Here is a 17665-nt window from a genome sequence, read left to right as displayed (position 1 = left end):
GCCTTGAATATCATAGATAAACATATCGTAAAGGTGTTTCTTCAAGTTAAATCAAACTAAGCTCAACCTTTGTTTGCCAAACATCTTCCTCTCAATCTTAATAAAAAAATAATTGTTAGAAATAATTGTAAGAAATAATAATAAATTTGCTTTTTTCGCGGCCCACATTGTTAGTCGAAATAGGAAATTTTTAAATTTCAAAGAAATTGGCATCCAGGTCTCGAGACGAGTAGTTAGGTTTAAAAAAAAGTTCGACCATTAGGCCACAAATGTAGAGAGAAGGAATTACTTTCCTCTTGTACTTTCGAATTTTTTATTTTTTTTTCTATTATCTTTAAAACGTACGTTCGTGACCTGATTTCTCTTGCGCTTGATAAAATGTTAAAAAGCTCAAGAGTTTGAAAGCTTGCATTGTGCTATGCGCTATACATGTATTTGAAAAGCTTTTTAAAAGAGCATACAAGTGCGTGAGAGAGCGTGAATTCTCCTCTGCTTATTGTTGTTAATATTCTTCTGCACAAAGCAGCATAATACGAATATAGAATAGAGCGCTATTTGCTTTAACTGCCTGCCCATACAATGCAAGACTCCAAAATATGTTTCTCCAGTTTTCATTGTTGCTTCTAGCTTTATGTTCTTGCTCTTTGCTGGCTAAGTACATAAAAACCAAATAAACATAAATAGAAAAAAAAAATAAAAATAAAAATACAAATAGAAATAAAAAATAATATAAAAAAGAAGGATACAAAAAAAAAAAAAAAAGAACTAAAAACCTCTTAGAAATTCGAACCCTCCAATAATTACAAACGAATATTTTAAGAAAAACAAAATAATTTTAGTGAATTTTGTGAAATTTTATATGAAAACTACTAACAACAAGATTTAAAGAAATTATATCAAAAGCATACGTAAACTTCTTCGCCACTATTGTGCAGATATATATATTTGTGCGCGCGTATGTGTGTGTAGTATATATACATACATACATACATATATATATATATTAATATATATATTTTTGTGCGCGAGAGTTAGTATGTTTGCATTTAAGCTGCTGCTGCTGCTGCTGCTGTTGCTGCTACCTTCAGTGATGAGCTTCTTCGTTGTGTCATTTTATTAGAATAGAAGCAAAAAAAAAAAAAAAATAAATAAATAAATAAAGAAAAAAGTCCTTGTAAACAATGCTACAGTGTGGACGTCAAGTGCTTGTGCTTGTGCTTGTGCCTGTGCCTATCCATAATAATGCTTTTGTACTTTAAATGTGTGCAGAAATTTCAAATTCTGAGTATACTAAGCTTAAGTTATTTGCATATACATATGCATAAATAACTCTTAGTGTATCTATGCGATGTTCGTTACATTTTTTCTATTCATTTTTTTTTTTTTAAATAGTGATGAAATTTGTTTTTGCTTTTTTTTTTTTTGTATCTTTCATCATCGTCTGTCTCCCCATTCAAAAATGGCTGTGTACGAGAGCACAAAAATTAGCTTAATGTATACGAACTTAAAGCATAACTAAGTGCAATCAAACTTTAATTAAAAACCTATTAAAAAGTACTCTTGCATATGTGTGCATGTAATAAGTACGTAGCAGTATAATATGAGTATATGAGTATTTGAATGCCATCGCACTAGACATTTCCCTCAATCAAATTGCAAAAAATTTTGCAAAACTGCACAATCCAAACGCCACATAACGTACATGTATGTGTGTGTGTATGCGTATGCGTGTATATGCGTAAAAGCGTAAAACCGAATCCGTCTTTAAATGCAACAATAATATATAAAAAAAAAAAGAAAAAGTATTCTGTAAATTTCGTAGTTTTTTTTGCTTTTGTAAGAAATCAACATAAAAAAAAAACAAAAAAACATTGAAATATAAAAACTGTTTTTGAAAAACTATTTATTTTTCTCAAAAACACCACATGAGCAGCGGAAAAAGCTTTGTTTTCGTTGTGATGTAATTGCAACACTCTCCTTAGACAACTGTATTTAATGTTTTGAACACAAATTTCGATAAGCAACAGGTAAATGTCATTGAAAATATCTTTTTTCTAATATTTCGAAAAACGTTGGCAATCCTATCAGATGGCTGATGATTGCTTCAATATTTGAATTCTTGCTTTTCATTTAACCCTTCTTGCTCGTTGCTGCATACATATACATATTATTACTCGATTAAGGCAAACGTATCTGGAACGCTTACATAGATAACACACAAAGTGCATATATTGCGTAATTTATCGCCGATCAGATCATGTCGTGATGGCCACTTCAAATAATGGTGAGGTCCATCTATCTAGGATATCCTAACGTCAGGTCTTCGGAAGTTCGCTCATGATACCAGCATCGGGCCGAGAAGAAACTATGGAATTCGTCATGTTTCTCAGCTTAGGTGCCACTTTTTCCACTCCTTACGCCAACTATAATAAACCCAAGCGGCAGATTCAGATTCAGATTAGGACCCATCACTACACGCTACACCAACTAAGGATATTAGTGGATAGAGGGATCTCTGCTAGCCAAGGCATGAGTCTGAAAAATCTTACGCATGCCTACTCGTTGTCCATGTGATGGGAGAAAACCACAAAATCTATTTCTATCTAAAAGACGATATCCAACGAGCCGAACTATCTTCACAGGGAGGAAAGTCTGCAAAGCTGTTGTCATTGTTGTCAAATTATGCCAACAGACATCGTTTCTTTGAAAGCCGAAGTGGGCGAAAACTTTTAGCGATAGGAAAGCTCGTTAGACTCTTGCAAAAAAAGGACTAATATTGTTGCCCATTTAGTCTCTCGTCTAATTACGCGAAAATATATGGCTTTTCATAATGCGGTTACTCGTTCCGACTAGCAAAGCGGAAGCCGCAGAGGTGCAATCGCTATGCAGTATTTATGTGATAGCAATATACACAAAAAGAGAATTCTAGGATTTAATAGTGGAAGCGGTTCCAACACGAAGAAAACTGGCAAATCGCAGACGTAGTGGATTCTTTTATCGACCTGACCCCAAGAAATGCTACGAGAGTAAATTGTGAGCGAACCTCATAATGATTAGTTAAAACCTGTCTTCGATAAACGTGATTTTCTTTCTTAAATGTTCTTCTCAGATAATTTCTCAGACCGAAATACAATTTTCATCAAGTCACTTAATGCTATGGCTAAGGTTATGTAGAAATTAATTGCTTGATTTCCTAAAATATCTCATCGTTTATATTAAATGTGGTTTCCACATGCTTGTGTCATTAGGCAAGTTAATCCAAATTATCATAGCCTGCGATGAAAGAACTACGAGGCGATAACATTTAAAGAAAGTCTTAAATCGGTAATGATGCAATGATAACTTGCAAAAATTTCAAATCAATAGCTAAACAATTTGGCTTTTACCCCTTTTCACTTTAAGTAGGACGTAGGCAGCTAGCAAGAGAAGAAAACAGATTCAATTACATTCTTTGCATAGGTAAATGACCGGAACTCATTAAAATGATGTGTTCTGCTGGTTCACAAAGACTGCGCTCCCTTAACCCCCCTTTAACTCGACAATAGTTTATTGAATCTCTATATACGAAGGCGATAAGGTATATCGAAAAAGTGAAGAGCAATCATAAGGCAGTTATTGTGCTGATGATTAGGCGACAGGCTATTCATCGATAACTATCATGCCAAAATTGGTCACGCGCAGTAACGTAAAACTACTTTAACACGTCAACCTACATTGCATGAAAACCGACTAACAATTAAATCGAAAATTCAAAAGTATGTGCTAAGAAAGCAAAAGTGATTTTTTTTTAACGGCCAGATCAATATTGAAAAATATGAAAAGTCATGTTCCTTAAATGTTTAGAAAAGAAAATGTTAGGATAGGTGAAGTCGCCAAAGCAATCAACGATGGCAAATAAGTAAAAAAACAAAAGTAGTCAAAAAACGTAGCAGCTGGTGCAAACACCATCCCAGATTAGCGTGGCTCTATTGTACCTTGCTTGCCGGAGGCTTGCATTGTCGCCTTAATACAAAAGAAGTAGTACATCTGTGGGCGGCATAAAGTATTTGCCAATGGCTTCATAGAATTGTTAGAGGCGCTAATAATATCGGGTGCTTACCGCCCCACAAAAGGCGGTCTTTCAAAGCGACGCGAGCAATAAATACTTGTCCATTGGTAAACACATGGTCCTCATACTCATTCTCCTATTCTCAGCAGTAACTTTGCCAGAAGTAGGCTCCCTTAAGTGATATGTATTATCAGATACCCTGGGAGGCGCTGACTAAGGCCTTGTGTTATACAGTGTCCCACCGGGCAGCATGCCGATGTTCATATGGAATTGTTCACGTCAAACATTAGCGAGATGTGTTCCTATCGACAAAGTTCTATGAAACCATCAAATATTGATTTGAACTTTGATCTCAATTTGATGTCACCCTTTTTCCATTGTTTTTCTCCCAATTCATGATCACCCTATATTCTGGGTTCACATTGAAACGTTTTGCAAACGAAATGGTAATCGTAACTATTAAACGAGCTTTTGCAAGGTACATAAATGCTGCAAATGATCTCTCAATCTCCCAAGCTTTTAACAGGTTATCTTCGTTATAGAGAAAGTTATAGAGAAATGAAAAGGAATTTGTTTATTAATCAAGTCCTTAAACAGAACTACTGGGCTTTGTCAACGTCTTCGGACGGTTACTCTTTTCTTCCCCTCCATAACCCCACGAAAATCTCCAATATGCCCAATAACAGCAGTATTGGACTGTGTTGACATCTTCTACACCTCTCAAAAAGGGTTCTCGATCCACTATTGGCTACGCCACAACTAATAAACATTAGTGGATGCGAAATAAGGGAAGTGTGTGTGTGTGTGTGTGTGCAGCGTAGTTTTCATATTTGTTTTCGTTTCAATAAATGGAAAGTTTCCTTAAGCACTTCAACCGATGGCGTATCTCTGTGCATTTAGAAAATCAGTCAATTTGCCATATGAGCACGTAACTTTTTTCCGCTTCGTTATGTGTCTGCCAAATAAAAATAAGTGTCTGAATAAATAAACAATATCGAATGAAAACAATTTTCACTTTACGTACGTACGTATGTGTAGGAGAAAATTTCATATGATTGTTGTGTGCTGTTGTTCCTATGCCTTTGTGCATTTGTAGTATGGCCAAGTGTATGCGTGTGTGTGTGTGTGTGTGTGTGTGTGTGTGTGTGCATATGTATGCGCATCTTTATATATTTCTGCTCATTGAATCCAATGAATGTGTGTATTGATCCAGACTGCTTACATTTCTTTAGTAAACAATGCACATTCATATCAAATAGCAATCCTATCGGTTAAGGGATAATGCCAGCGCTAAGCATACTTCATTTAATGTTTGTTTACGTTCATACATGCATGCACATCTAAATGTAGGTTTGTAAATTGTCCCTTTGCTTTGGTTGATCTTCAAGTAGCAAAATAGAAATGTGTGTGTAATTATATGAATTTGTAGCATATTCTTAGGATTATTATATTAATAAAGTTTGAAATAATTAACAGCATTTATGGACGGTAATGGTAGCAAACACGTAACATAACATAACATGTTACGAAATTATATTTTTGTTGTTGTGTTTACATATATGAAATTTTATAATATTAATTAAATTTAATTTACCTAAGTGCGTAATTTATTTAAGGAAATTACATTTCTTTGTAAATATTTTTTGTAGTGAATTCCTTTGTTATATTTTTAATTATTGAGAATTTAGGATTTAATGGGGCGACGAATGGTGGAGCTCTCTTCTACGTTTTGGTGTAAAGTGGAAATATTAAAAGCTTGGTTGGCCTTTGAACTTCATTTAAATATATTTATATTTTCTCTAAAAGGTTTTTAAAAACCAACATAATCTTCTCATAAATTTTAGTTATTGTGGTTGCTGGTTGGTTGAAAAAAAAAAAAAAAAAAAGAAAAAAAAGTTTTCATTAACACTTTCTCTATTGCAAAGCGCTCTAATGAATGCTAGGGATGCATGGTGACTTCAGTGTCTTGGGTCTTTATTGCCGTTATTACCACCATCCCTATCGTCATTATCATCATCATCATCGCCATCATCATCATTATCGTTGTCGTCATTGCCAGCAATATCACTGTTCTTATCGTCGTCATCAGCAACAAAATGGAAAGTCACGCGCTACGAAAATTGGCCACAAATTTGACCCTCACAGAATGAAAAAAGCGTTATTTTGAAAAACGAGCTTTATTCCCTGAAATGCACACCCATATATATACCTATAAAGTGAAAAAATGGAAATTGTGGCACGAGAAAAAAAAAAAAAACAGGAAACAAGAAACGACCACAAAATTACAAACGCAAACTTTGATGTTGCAGCAACAACAGAAACAACAATAACAACAACTCACTACGAAATGGACAAAATGAATAACTACAAAACAGCACACAGTACAAGTAGGAGTAGGCAATGATGCCAAGGAGTCATGTCTTTCTTGTTTTTTTTTTTTTATTTTTCATTTTTTGTTTTTTTTTTTTTTCATTTTTTTCATTTTTCGTTGGGTAAATGGTCAGTCCAAGAGATTTATAGAAGTATGGAATAGTTTGTGGATAGGTTTGGTTTAGTTTAGTTTGGTTTGGTTTGGTTTGGTTTGCTTTACTTTACTTGAGCGTCAGTTTATGTGTGAACGTGCTTTGGTGGTGCTGTTGCTGTTATTAAGTGGATAAGCTAGCAAGTTATATTCTTGCTGTTGTTTGTGCTATTGTGTTGTTATAGTTGTGAACTTTCTCCGAATATGATGAGTACATGTTAAGGACCTTTGAGGACATGAAATGGACAGACAGACACACAGACAGACAGACAGACAGACTAACACTATGCAGACATAAACTGTACTATGTTGTTATCGTAGCCACGACTGGTACTACAGACCTCCAGTAGCGCTTCTATGTGGGTATGTGTGTCCGTGAAACATTCGACTCATTTGCATATTTTCCAATTTACAACAAAAGCCTTGTGTTGTAGCAGCCAACAGCTATGGCCACAACCACTAGTAACGCCACCACTAGTAAATATGGTTGGTGATGACTTGAAATATTTTGAAGTACTCTTACTGGATATATGTATTGGTATATATATATACATATATATATATATATATACCTATACGTGCGTGTGCTTATGTCGCATCTTTATGCGCATGTTGTTGTTTAAGTTTTAAAATTATACCAACGGGTGTTGCTGCTTGTACGAGTTATGTTTGCAAATGACCGAACACACACGCATCTTACAAACTTAAAGAAAAAAATGCAAACGCATAATCGAACAGTAAGAGTGCTAAGGTTGCCATTTGCTTACCAAGCTTAAACTTATGGGATAATATTAGTTAGCAATCATCAATGCAAAATTCTGTCGAAGCGCAGCTAGCTAAACTCTTTTTTTTTCATCTCCCCAGTGTCATCATTTTCATTTCACAATTGAAAATGTTCTTTGTGCATACACATATGCATATGCATTATGCATAAACTCTGGCCTAACAGTATGCATCAATATAATAGTTAATGTGGCTGAGTCGCTTTAAACTCGACACACGGGGCATTAAAATATGTTACATTTATTATTTTGTTGACAACGCTTGAAAATACGCATGAAAAAGTTGACAAAATTGACATTTTTTTGTGGATTTCTCGGTTATGAAAATGCTTCTTTATGTTTGCTAGACCTCGAAAACAACATCATTGAAACTTTTAAAGTAAAAATCGACTTTATTTTCATAAAAACACATAGCTAAACAACTAAAGGTTTAATATGTGGTTTCAGATAATTGCCTGCTTATAGGATGCGGGAATTATTCTAAAACGTAGATATCAAGCAAACAGGTCGAGAATTAAAAAAAGGCTTTTCAAGTTCGTAGACCAAGTCCTTGTAGCTGTGATGGTTACATATTGTCAACAATTTAACCTTGAAAGCAACAAAGTCCAATAAAATCAAAAATTTATCTAAATTTATTACCGAAATTTGTATGATGTAATAAGCCGCAAGGTGTGTGTGTCGACCTACGTTCACAATCGTTAAGAATTTCAGCCTCAGAAAGCGAAGAAGTACACTTTGTAAAAAGTTTTCGAAACGTTTGCAAAAGTTTAGCGCTAACAAGCCCGACTCGTTGAAAGAACATTGCGTGATCGTTGACGGTAACCCAATTTTCTCAATTATCCGCTTGTCGTTCTTGGCATAAATTGCAGAAATTCCACGTTTTCTAAATGCTTTTCTACACTACTACCCTAGCAACCTTTGCCAAATTATCGATTTATTAAAAAAAGGAAAAAAAAAAAAAACGTTCTGTCAATGATGTCGTTAATGGATGATCTTAGAGATGTGAGACTATAGGCATCTAAAATTCGTCGCACACTAAGAGAGCGAACTGAATATAATTTTCTCATTTTTCTTTTTTTTTTTTTCTTTTTCAACTTTATCCAAACATCGTTTTTTATTTCGAGCTTTACACTTGCTAGAGCTACTGAGCTCTCATACCTTCTTTATTTATTTATTTATTTATTTTTTGTTTTTTTTTTGTTTTCATATTTTCGTGTTCGTCTTTTTTCTTAAAAAAGTTTGATTCATTTTCGCCTTACAGTTTGCGTTCTGACTGCACAAATACCGCAAGCGTGTTCGACTGCTCGTATGGGTAAACTCCATTGTATATATATAGTGGTTTGTCGAAAGTGCATAAAAAAATTCATTAGTTATGCAGCATGCGTTCTCAACGCAATGTCTTTGTGTTTTGTGCCTTCGTTGGAAAGATTCCACTTAGTGTTAGTTTGATGTTATTGGTGTTGATGCTATTGATGTCATTGTGTGACTTTGAGCTGATGCAGCAATGTTCACTGTAAAAGCCATGGCTCTTTTCGGGGGTATGCAGTCACGCGTCCGTCCATCTATTCTCAACCAATATTTACTTGTCTGTCCCTGCGTTTCCTTTTTTTGTACTCTTTTACAGTTTACCGTTTATCCATTTTTTCTTTATCTTTTTCTTTTGTTTCTTTTTTTTTTATTTTTTTTTTTTTTTTTTTTTTTTTTTTTTGTTATTGCATCGTACTTTACTTTGTGGCTACGTTAGAACTCCTCAAAAAAAAAAAAAAAAGAAAAAAAAATATGAGGGAAAGAGAGACAGAGAGAGAGAAAGAAAAAAATCATATTTACAGTTTTATTTTTGTCTTCTCCTTTTTCTTTACGTAATTATTTCTGCTTTCAAGGCTTCATCGGCGTGCGTGACCTGTCTACAAGTTGCAATTTTTCGATAGTGTGACTTTAAAGCTAGTTTCTCAGAATGTTTGCGTAACTTTTCTTTTTGAGTGCATTCCCTTTTAATATATTTTTCTTCAATTTTCTACAGTTGTTAACTCGTAAAGTAAAAATGAATTTTCTCACCTTCATTACGTAATCAACTAATTAATCATTTGTGTTAAGAAAATGACAGTTACCCATTCACTATATATAATACATTTACATAATACACCCATTCGAGTCCCGATATCCATCAACTTGAATGAATGAAAACAATGCTGATGAAAATGATAAAAAATGATAAAACTCGAAAACAAGTTTATTTCGTTTTCTTAAGCCTTTTTACCTTGTAAAAGTAACTAATTGCTCGTCCCGGAAAAGTTTGATCAGAGTTATAAAAAAGAAAGCTTTTATGAATTGAAATTTGATTGAATTGATATCCAGATTGATGATTGGTTAGTATTGATTAGTTAAATTGAGTTTTTTTTTTTTTTTTTATATCTTTCAATTAATTAGTGGATCTCCCCTATTCGTGTAGCACGGTGACGGTGAGAACGAAGTGAGCAAAGAGAGAGAAATAGTGAGGTCGTAGCCGTAACTTAGTGACAAGGTACTCGCTGCAGCTACGGCTAACGCATTCAAATTTGAACTCGAGCGAGCTTTGGCTTTGTGGTCGTGATAGGTAAGTTACTTAGTGCTGCTAATGCCGAGTTGAGTTTGAACGGAAAATTAACTGGACTTGTAGTTCTGGTAGAAAATGGAAGGTTTTAAAAACCGTAAAACGGATCGATGATGGACTCAAGTCTACAATTTACTTTAGCTTACTTAGTAAGTTAGTCAAGTGCTTGGGAATTCTGTCTCGTTTTGATAAAAATTGCTTAAGAGTGTTTGAAAAGTTGCAAGTGCTTGCTGCAAATCGTACATCCTGACGGTTTATTATTTAAAAGGCAACAAAATACTGAAGAGACAAAAAAGTTTTCTAAAAAATTGAAATTTAAATTTTTGCAGTAGCTGCCAGTGCGCAGTACCCGTTAACATATATTCCGTTGCATATATTTTTCAATTCTGAATGCAAATAAGACTAATTCTCATCTTTTTATTACTATAATTTCGCTTACGCTTAGTTTAGTTTTATTGCGGCATAACATGAAACTGAAAGACATGGGAGATATGAAAGAATTCCTAGCATTTAATGACGAACATTGCATTAACTGTCACATAAGAATTAAAATTTCATTTCATCCATAAGTAGAGTACGTAGAGAACACTGTATAAAGTGGAAAATAAATTTTGATCTCTATTCGATTTAACAGTGGCGGTATTGATTCAATTACAGTTATTTCTTGATATCTTGTTTGAATGAAAAACTTAAGGTTTGAGATTTACACAATCATAGCTAGCATTGCCTGCTCATCGAGACTATGGTACTTTCCTCTAATAAGTGCTTGCATATTCTGCACACATATAGAATCAGGTTGCCCTCTAACCACAATTCAATTGCCTTGGGCAATAATACTGCTCCGTACAGCTCCGCATGCTTTATGCAAACATATACATGTTATATAGGTAAATATGTACAGAATAGGTTTGGGTACCGAACAGACGGGAAATGCTCTTCTCTGAACCTTCTCTACCTCTACTCTGACCGTTACAAATTAAGTTGCAATAATTTTAAATCTTCGTCAATTAAAGCAACTAACTTGAAAATTTAAGGTAGCATAGCAGCCGGCAAGTAACCAACACCTGCTGTAGTTCACAACTGCAGCAACACAACACCGACAGCATTAAAGTTTACAAAAAAGTTCACATAAAATAGAAAAGGAAGGGAGAAGAATAAAACAGGAGTTCATAGTCGTCGTCCTCGTCGTCGTCGTCATCGTCATTATCATTATCATTATCATCATTAGTATGTTCAGTAAGTTTGCGCTCGCGGCATATATGTAAGAGTATGTGTATATCATGCCAGGATATAAATGTAATGTGCGTGCTTGCGAAATGTTTGCATTTGACTCTTTATAAGTGCATGTATTCTTGTGTATGTATGGCAAATGACCGTAGCGTTTATGGCATAATTAATTACAAATTATATGCCATGCGTATGTGATTTGCATTTTAACAAAAATTTACACATAGGCGCACCATGACCGCATTAAAACCCCCAAAATACATAACCACATTGGGGATGGTAAGCAATTTTCCACATATAAAGCACAAATATACATACATACATATACATTCGCACGCACATAATCGCCTTGCTATCAGCAAATTCATGAACATACACACAAGACACTCTCTGTTATATTATGCAAACATAGAGAATTACGGCAAAAAACAAAAAAAAAAAACAACAAAAAAATCCTTACGAACGTCACCTATACGTTTTTAATGTAAACAAATTCGAAAAAAGTGTAGCCTAGAGAGAGAGCCGAGAGTAAGGGAGAAAGAATGAAAGTAATACCGCCAGCTATTATTTTGGTCGATATGTCGTTGCCATCCATCGTCGGAAGGTATGTTTAACACATGTTTTTATATAAATTAACGGACATCAATAAAAAAACTCGTGAAAAATTGAAAAAAAAAAAAATCTCAACAGTTATAAATAATCATAAAATTAATCTTAAAAAAAAAATTGCTTTTTACTACCAACTCCGTAAACTAGGCATCGAATTTGTTTTGGTTATTTATTTATTTATTTATTTTTTTTTTTTTGTTTGTTTTTTGTGTAATGTTCTGTTATTTGTTTATTTAAATTGAATCGGAAAAAAACAGTTTTATTTTTTTTTTATTTAAAAATTTTTTCCTCATTTCTTGAAACTATGTAATAACTATCTTCTATAGATTTTAACTGAATTAATGAGTTTTTATAATTATCACTTTTTTTTTTTGGTTGCCTGTTTTTTTTTTTTAAAGCCAAAGCTAGGCAATGAATTTTTATTTATTAATTTACTTATTGAAATTGAGTCAAAGAGAAGAGAAAAAGTATAAAAAAAAAAAAATAAAATAAATATTCTTTTTTAACATCCTGAAATAATTGTTACTAATAATAATGTTAGTTTGACGTTTGGGGACAAAAGATCAACCGAGCGTAAGAAAGTCATCAAATGCTTCCGTTGGTAAGAAAAGTTACCTACGAAAACTTGTTTAATCTACTCTTTAACAACAACAACAACAACAACAAAAAAAAAGAAGAAAATTTGCCTTTGGATTTTTCTGCTTAGAAAGAGAAACTATTGAGCAAAAGAAAAAAAGAGAAAAAAAAATACTGTGCCAAGTATAAAGACGACAAGAATAAAACTGACATATATGTACGCATAAGACTTGAGAAATGAAAACTTGCCGCGTTAGTATAAGAAAGGAGGAAAGCAAGTTCGGAAAAATATATGTGATACGACGAAAGCGACACAAAAAAAAAAAAAAAAAAAAAGAGAAAATTCAGTGCATTTTATTTGAAAGTTATGTTTAAAATACAGTAAAAGGGGGATGCAAGCTGCAAGGGTCAAACTATATGTAAAAGTTTAAGAAAAAAAAAAAAAATACACATATAGAATCTGGGTGGTGTATGATTCTAACGGTGATTGAAGCAAAATGTTACAAAACAAGTTTCTCAACAAAAAGGAAAAAAAAAAAGAAGAAGAAAAATAGAAAACTCCAAAGTTGGCAAATGAACCAACTTTCGAGGTGATCAATCCTTAAAATGCATTTCTTTTCTTTTGGCATTTCTACACACACATACACACACACACAAGCTCGCAAAGTCATATAGATTTACAAACACCATTGCATGTAGTTTCCTCTCGTCGAAAACAAGATTATGCTAAATATATCGTTTCGTCTGCAACACTTGAAAAGTGATAGCAATGAAGTCCACAAAGAGGTAGGACAGCGTGATCCGAACTCGTCGCGTGATAGACATGTCTTTTGATTAGGTAACGAACAATCCTACGTGAAGCTGGAAACGCATGTTTTGCATATAATAAGAAACGCTGGAAAGTAGGTGGAATTGAAAAAAATCCTTTAGTCCGTAAAAGATTAAATCTTCTATTATTTTTTTACTATTATTGTACTATTTATTGTAACATCAATCTAAAGTCAAGCAATTGCCTGTGAATTACTCAATTTGTGCTATAATCCATGCTACTAATAATAAATTGGACACGTCTAGAACATTCATAATGAACGCAGTAATTTGCAGTAGTACAGTATACTTCTATATATAGCGATACGCTTAGCCTATTGCTATAATTGCGTATATAGAACTTTTACAATCCCATTACACTGAATGTAATTTGAATTACATCCTACATAATAAATAAATAATAAAATGTGGATCATAAATGATCCAAAATTCGAACTGGGTCGTTTTAATTTGTCTTTTATTTTTTCATGGCCTTTTTTTTTTTTGTTTTTTTGTTTTATTATAAATGTCACTAAAGCATGGCTAAAAATGTTTTCTGGTGGCCAAACGGCGCCATTATTAGCTTAGTTAGAATGCGTAAATATTATGTGTGCGTATGTGTGTGTGTGTGTGTGTGTGTGTGTATTTGTTTGTTTGTGTGTCTTCGTGTTCGTTTCGCTGTAATTCGAAAAGTTTTTCCTTTTCGGTTATTCTTGTTGTTTTGTGACTGCCCTGAAACCCGTTAACAGTTAAGTGGATAAAGCCAATTTATGAGTTTTGAATTTTTTTTCAACATTATTTTTATTCTTTTTTTTTTCACTCACACACGCTCTCTATTTATTTTAATGCACTATGTGTTTTTTTTTTTTTTTGTTTTTAAAATATGTTTGTTAAGCGTGTTTATCATATACATAAACTAAGCATTAGTTAACATTATTAATTTAGATCGAAGAAAGGAAACTCATTTTGGAATCGTAAATTATTAATAACAATAACAATGATATGTACACTAATATTCATTTAGTTTGGACAGAAAATAAGTTCATAGGAAATTTGTTCGTGCCCAAGATGCTTTTAGGTGCATTGCCAAATTACACCTTATAGTACTAGTATTAAGTCTGCTATAGATTATATTATTATTTTCGAAAGATTCCGAACAGTTGCGTATGATTAAAGAGAAGAAAAGGAATCGTTTCCTTCTCTGAATTCTTTTCAGTCGCTGAGATTTGCCATTAAACCACTGGCTCCAACGTAGGTCGATGCTATTTTAAAAGGCTTACATAATGCTTGTTTTTGCTTAAGTACGGTACTGCCGATCTTCACAAGTTTGCTTTCGTTTACTTTATGATAAAAAGAGGAAAATTTCTTAATTAAATGATGTCTTGATCTCATGGGACAACTTTCTTGCATTCATCGTTGAATACTCTTCACTTAATTTTATATTTTAGGCTGCCTGCCCCCTGGTTGAGCTAACAGACATTGCATCGCTCACCGATTACGTTTACTGGTTCTTTATACTTTGCTCGCTCCTCTTTTTTGCCTGGTCCGAAAAGAAAGCATTGTAAGACGAGCCACAGTCTCTCTTATAAAAAAAAAAAATGCATTCTCTCTATGTACGGGAGAATATTAAAATCACGGGATTCAAGTATACTCAGGGACTAATATAACGTAACATTTCCCAACAATGGATGCTGCGATAGTTCAATTTTAAAAAGTGGATTGCGAAACTCAAAAGCAAATGAAGACTAAAGAAAATTCCAGTCAAAGTTTCCGAAACTTTGTTCCATTAGAAATGTGTGGATGTGTTTCCACGATGCTTTCCGTAAACAGAACCTTTTAAAAATATCATAGTAGGGTTATATTTTGATGGCTAGCCGGGATTGAAATGTATATGCCTTCCTGACTTTCTGCAGGATGTCTGTTCGTGCTTTGCTCCAAAAGTGAAGACAATCTACAAGTCCGTCAAATATTCCAATTATCTTCCCTCCGAGTGATTATTGGACTTGGAAAATTGGATTTGCGGACGAAAGAAAAATATTAGGCTGATGTTAAAGGAAAGAGCGGCGAAGCTTGTACCGGCGTAGAAGAAAATGTCTTTGCAGGCGACCTTAAAATACCTCTCTTCGACCACACGTAGCACTACATAGATACTGAAGCAAACTATTTCGAACAAATTTTTTTACTTATTTCGAAATTCCTAACCAGTTTGATGTATTGTTACATAAAAGAAAATCTCGGAGATGGGGTGTCTTCTTATTATTTCACTTTTCCTTTTCGTATTTATAATTCAAATTCGTGGAATCAGTGGTCGAGGCACTCAGCCAAGTGTCTGTTGCCATATGATAGACATGGGCAAAGCCACCTAAAATAAGTCTGCCGAAAAGTGGCATCATAAACAATAGTAGTCGCTACCTTTTAAATCTTCCTGACAAACAGAATCTGGAGACATTAAACGAATATTGCGTGGAAATTGCGATACTTCCAAATCGCCCTAATAAAAATCTGCACCACGCTTACCGTAACTAGCTACATGTTGATTTTGCCTATACTTAGCCGCATGCCTATATATCCGTAAGCAAAGTCGGCCATTATATTACCTGCTGCAGGCATAGGACCTCCTTCTTTAGAGCCTATTCAGTGCCAGCGGTACTTTTTAGCCAGAAAGCGATTCCAGTGCGATTCCACACCATCAACTAATGTACTCAACATACATTGATTACTGTTTTCTTCTTCTTCTTCTTCTTCTTCATAATTTGTAATCCTATAAACTGACGCACTATAACACGTGACTCCCAGCTAGGCTTGCTTGCTAGTAGCAGTTATGCGGTAGTAGAAATGCGTTTTTTTCTCGATGAAAGCCAGGCTTTGCAAAGTTTGTAAAGAAAATTTCCATGGCGCTGACAATACGTACGAGTTCAAAATATTACACGTATAATGCGAGCAATCGCGAGCCCAATCTGCGAGAAGTATCCGAGTATCAGAGACCATCTTCCAATTATTGTTTTATTCAAATGAAAAATAAAAATTCATTTATTTATGTATTACTCGTTGTTTGAATGAGACTTTCACAGTTCAAAGTGGAGCACCCTAGCTTTCGATTTCATGTTATGCTTTTTCCTAATTTTGATTTTAAATAATTGCTGGGGCACTACGACACTAGCCTTTCATTAAACATTTTAATATTTCCTTAACAAAGTTGTTGTTGACTTGTGTTTTATTTATATGAAAAAGCCGTCTCGTCGTAGTCCACGCAATCCAAAAATATTGATGAAATCAAATTGTTTTGGCTGAGTCAATAATTCTTTTCGCTATTTAACAGCATGTCACCACTTTGAATTTTCTATGGCATGATTCATGATATGGCAGAGGTATATGTGTTGTTGTGTAGTTTTACCGTAGAGGGCAAAACGTGAGGAAAACTTGTTTTTTTTTTTTCGAATTCTTTCCCTTGCCCATTTTCATTTGTTACGATTGTTGTACTTTTTGTTATTGTTATTGTTGCGAGCTATGTCGGTTAAGTGGATTTATTTTGTTATATTGTTATTGCTTGACCGAGGTTCATTTACTGTTGCCACGCTGCTGTTGTTCTTGTGGTATTGTTTCGAGAAGTTATTCAGTGTGGGCATGCTTTTTATACGTTTTCGCTTATGTCCTTATTATAACTGTCAACAGGGAATAAAGATATACTTAGTCTTATATGACGCATGTAACGCTGTAATAAAAATGCGTCATAAAAAACGAATATACATATAGGTTGAGTTAGTCTACATATATTTTTAAGTAGAGATATTCTCGAGTGAGCAGGTGGTCTATAGAATAGATGAATCCAGCCATAGATATTGTTTGTGAAAACGATCTTGGCCAGAAATTGAGAAGGGAAGATGTGTTCATACAAGATATTAGCGATCTGGGATCTAGGAGCCGAATGCGTGCAAGTAATATCAGTCACTCAAGAGTGATGGTAGATGTCTTTATGGGAATATATATTATATGTCCCGGGGCACTAGTTAGATATCCATCACCCAGAATTTCGACATAATATGTGTTTCATATCTAGAGCCTTTCATAAATATGTTTATTCGACGAGCATCATCTCCATCGAAATGAGGACATGTTTGTGAAATATTTCTTCCAAGCAAATCAACTCTATGGGCGCCGACTGTAAGTGCACGTGCGATTTAGCCCAGTGTAATAGTAAAAATGCTAAGATATATCTGTATATGTGTTGCCTCATCAGTTATTCGCAAGCATTTGAAGTTCTTCTCATGTCAATTACGCAGATCACTCCAGAGAAGTAAACTCGAGAACCGCGGCTAAGTGTAGAACCGAAAATCGGTTGCCAGCCAAACTAGACTAACTAACAAGAAGCTGTGTACAGAGTGAGAGGTTGTCATGCTTTACCCCAAGGTTAAAATAACATAAGGTATCCGCCTTATTGTTTTCCATACCTAATTAGTGAGAGAGGGAGAGAGAGAGAGAGAGAGAGAGAGATCAGTAAGACAAAA

At 34.1% G+C, this 17665-nt stretch overlaps 1 long non-coding RNA gene across 1 annotated transcript; it reads left to right on the top strand.

Annotated features, from left to right (window-relative positions):
* The first annotated feature begins 576 nt into the window (after nucleotides 1-576).
* On the top strand, nucleotides 577-1169 carry LOC119636790. Its single transcript, XR_005247182.1, has 2 exons — nucleotides 577-655; nucleotides 1052-1169. It is a non-coding gene; the product is annotated as an uncharacterized LOC119636790 (long non-coding RNA).
* The last annotated feature ends 16496 nt before the right edge of the window (nucleotides 1170-17665 follow it).

Source organism: Glossina fuscipes, unplaced genomic scaffold (genome assembly GCF_014805625.2).
Source record: "Glossina fuscipes isolate IAEA_lab_2018 unplaced genomic scaffold, Yale_Gfus_2 28, whole genome shotgun sequence".
Lineage (NCBI taxonomy): Eukaryota > Metazoa > Arthropoda > Insecta > Diptera > Glossinidae > Glossina > Glossina fuscipes.
The sequence above is the reverse complement of the archived record's forward strand: the minus strand, read 5'-3'. Positions and strand labels throughout refer to the sequence as shown.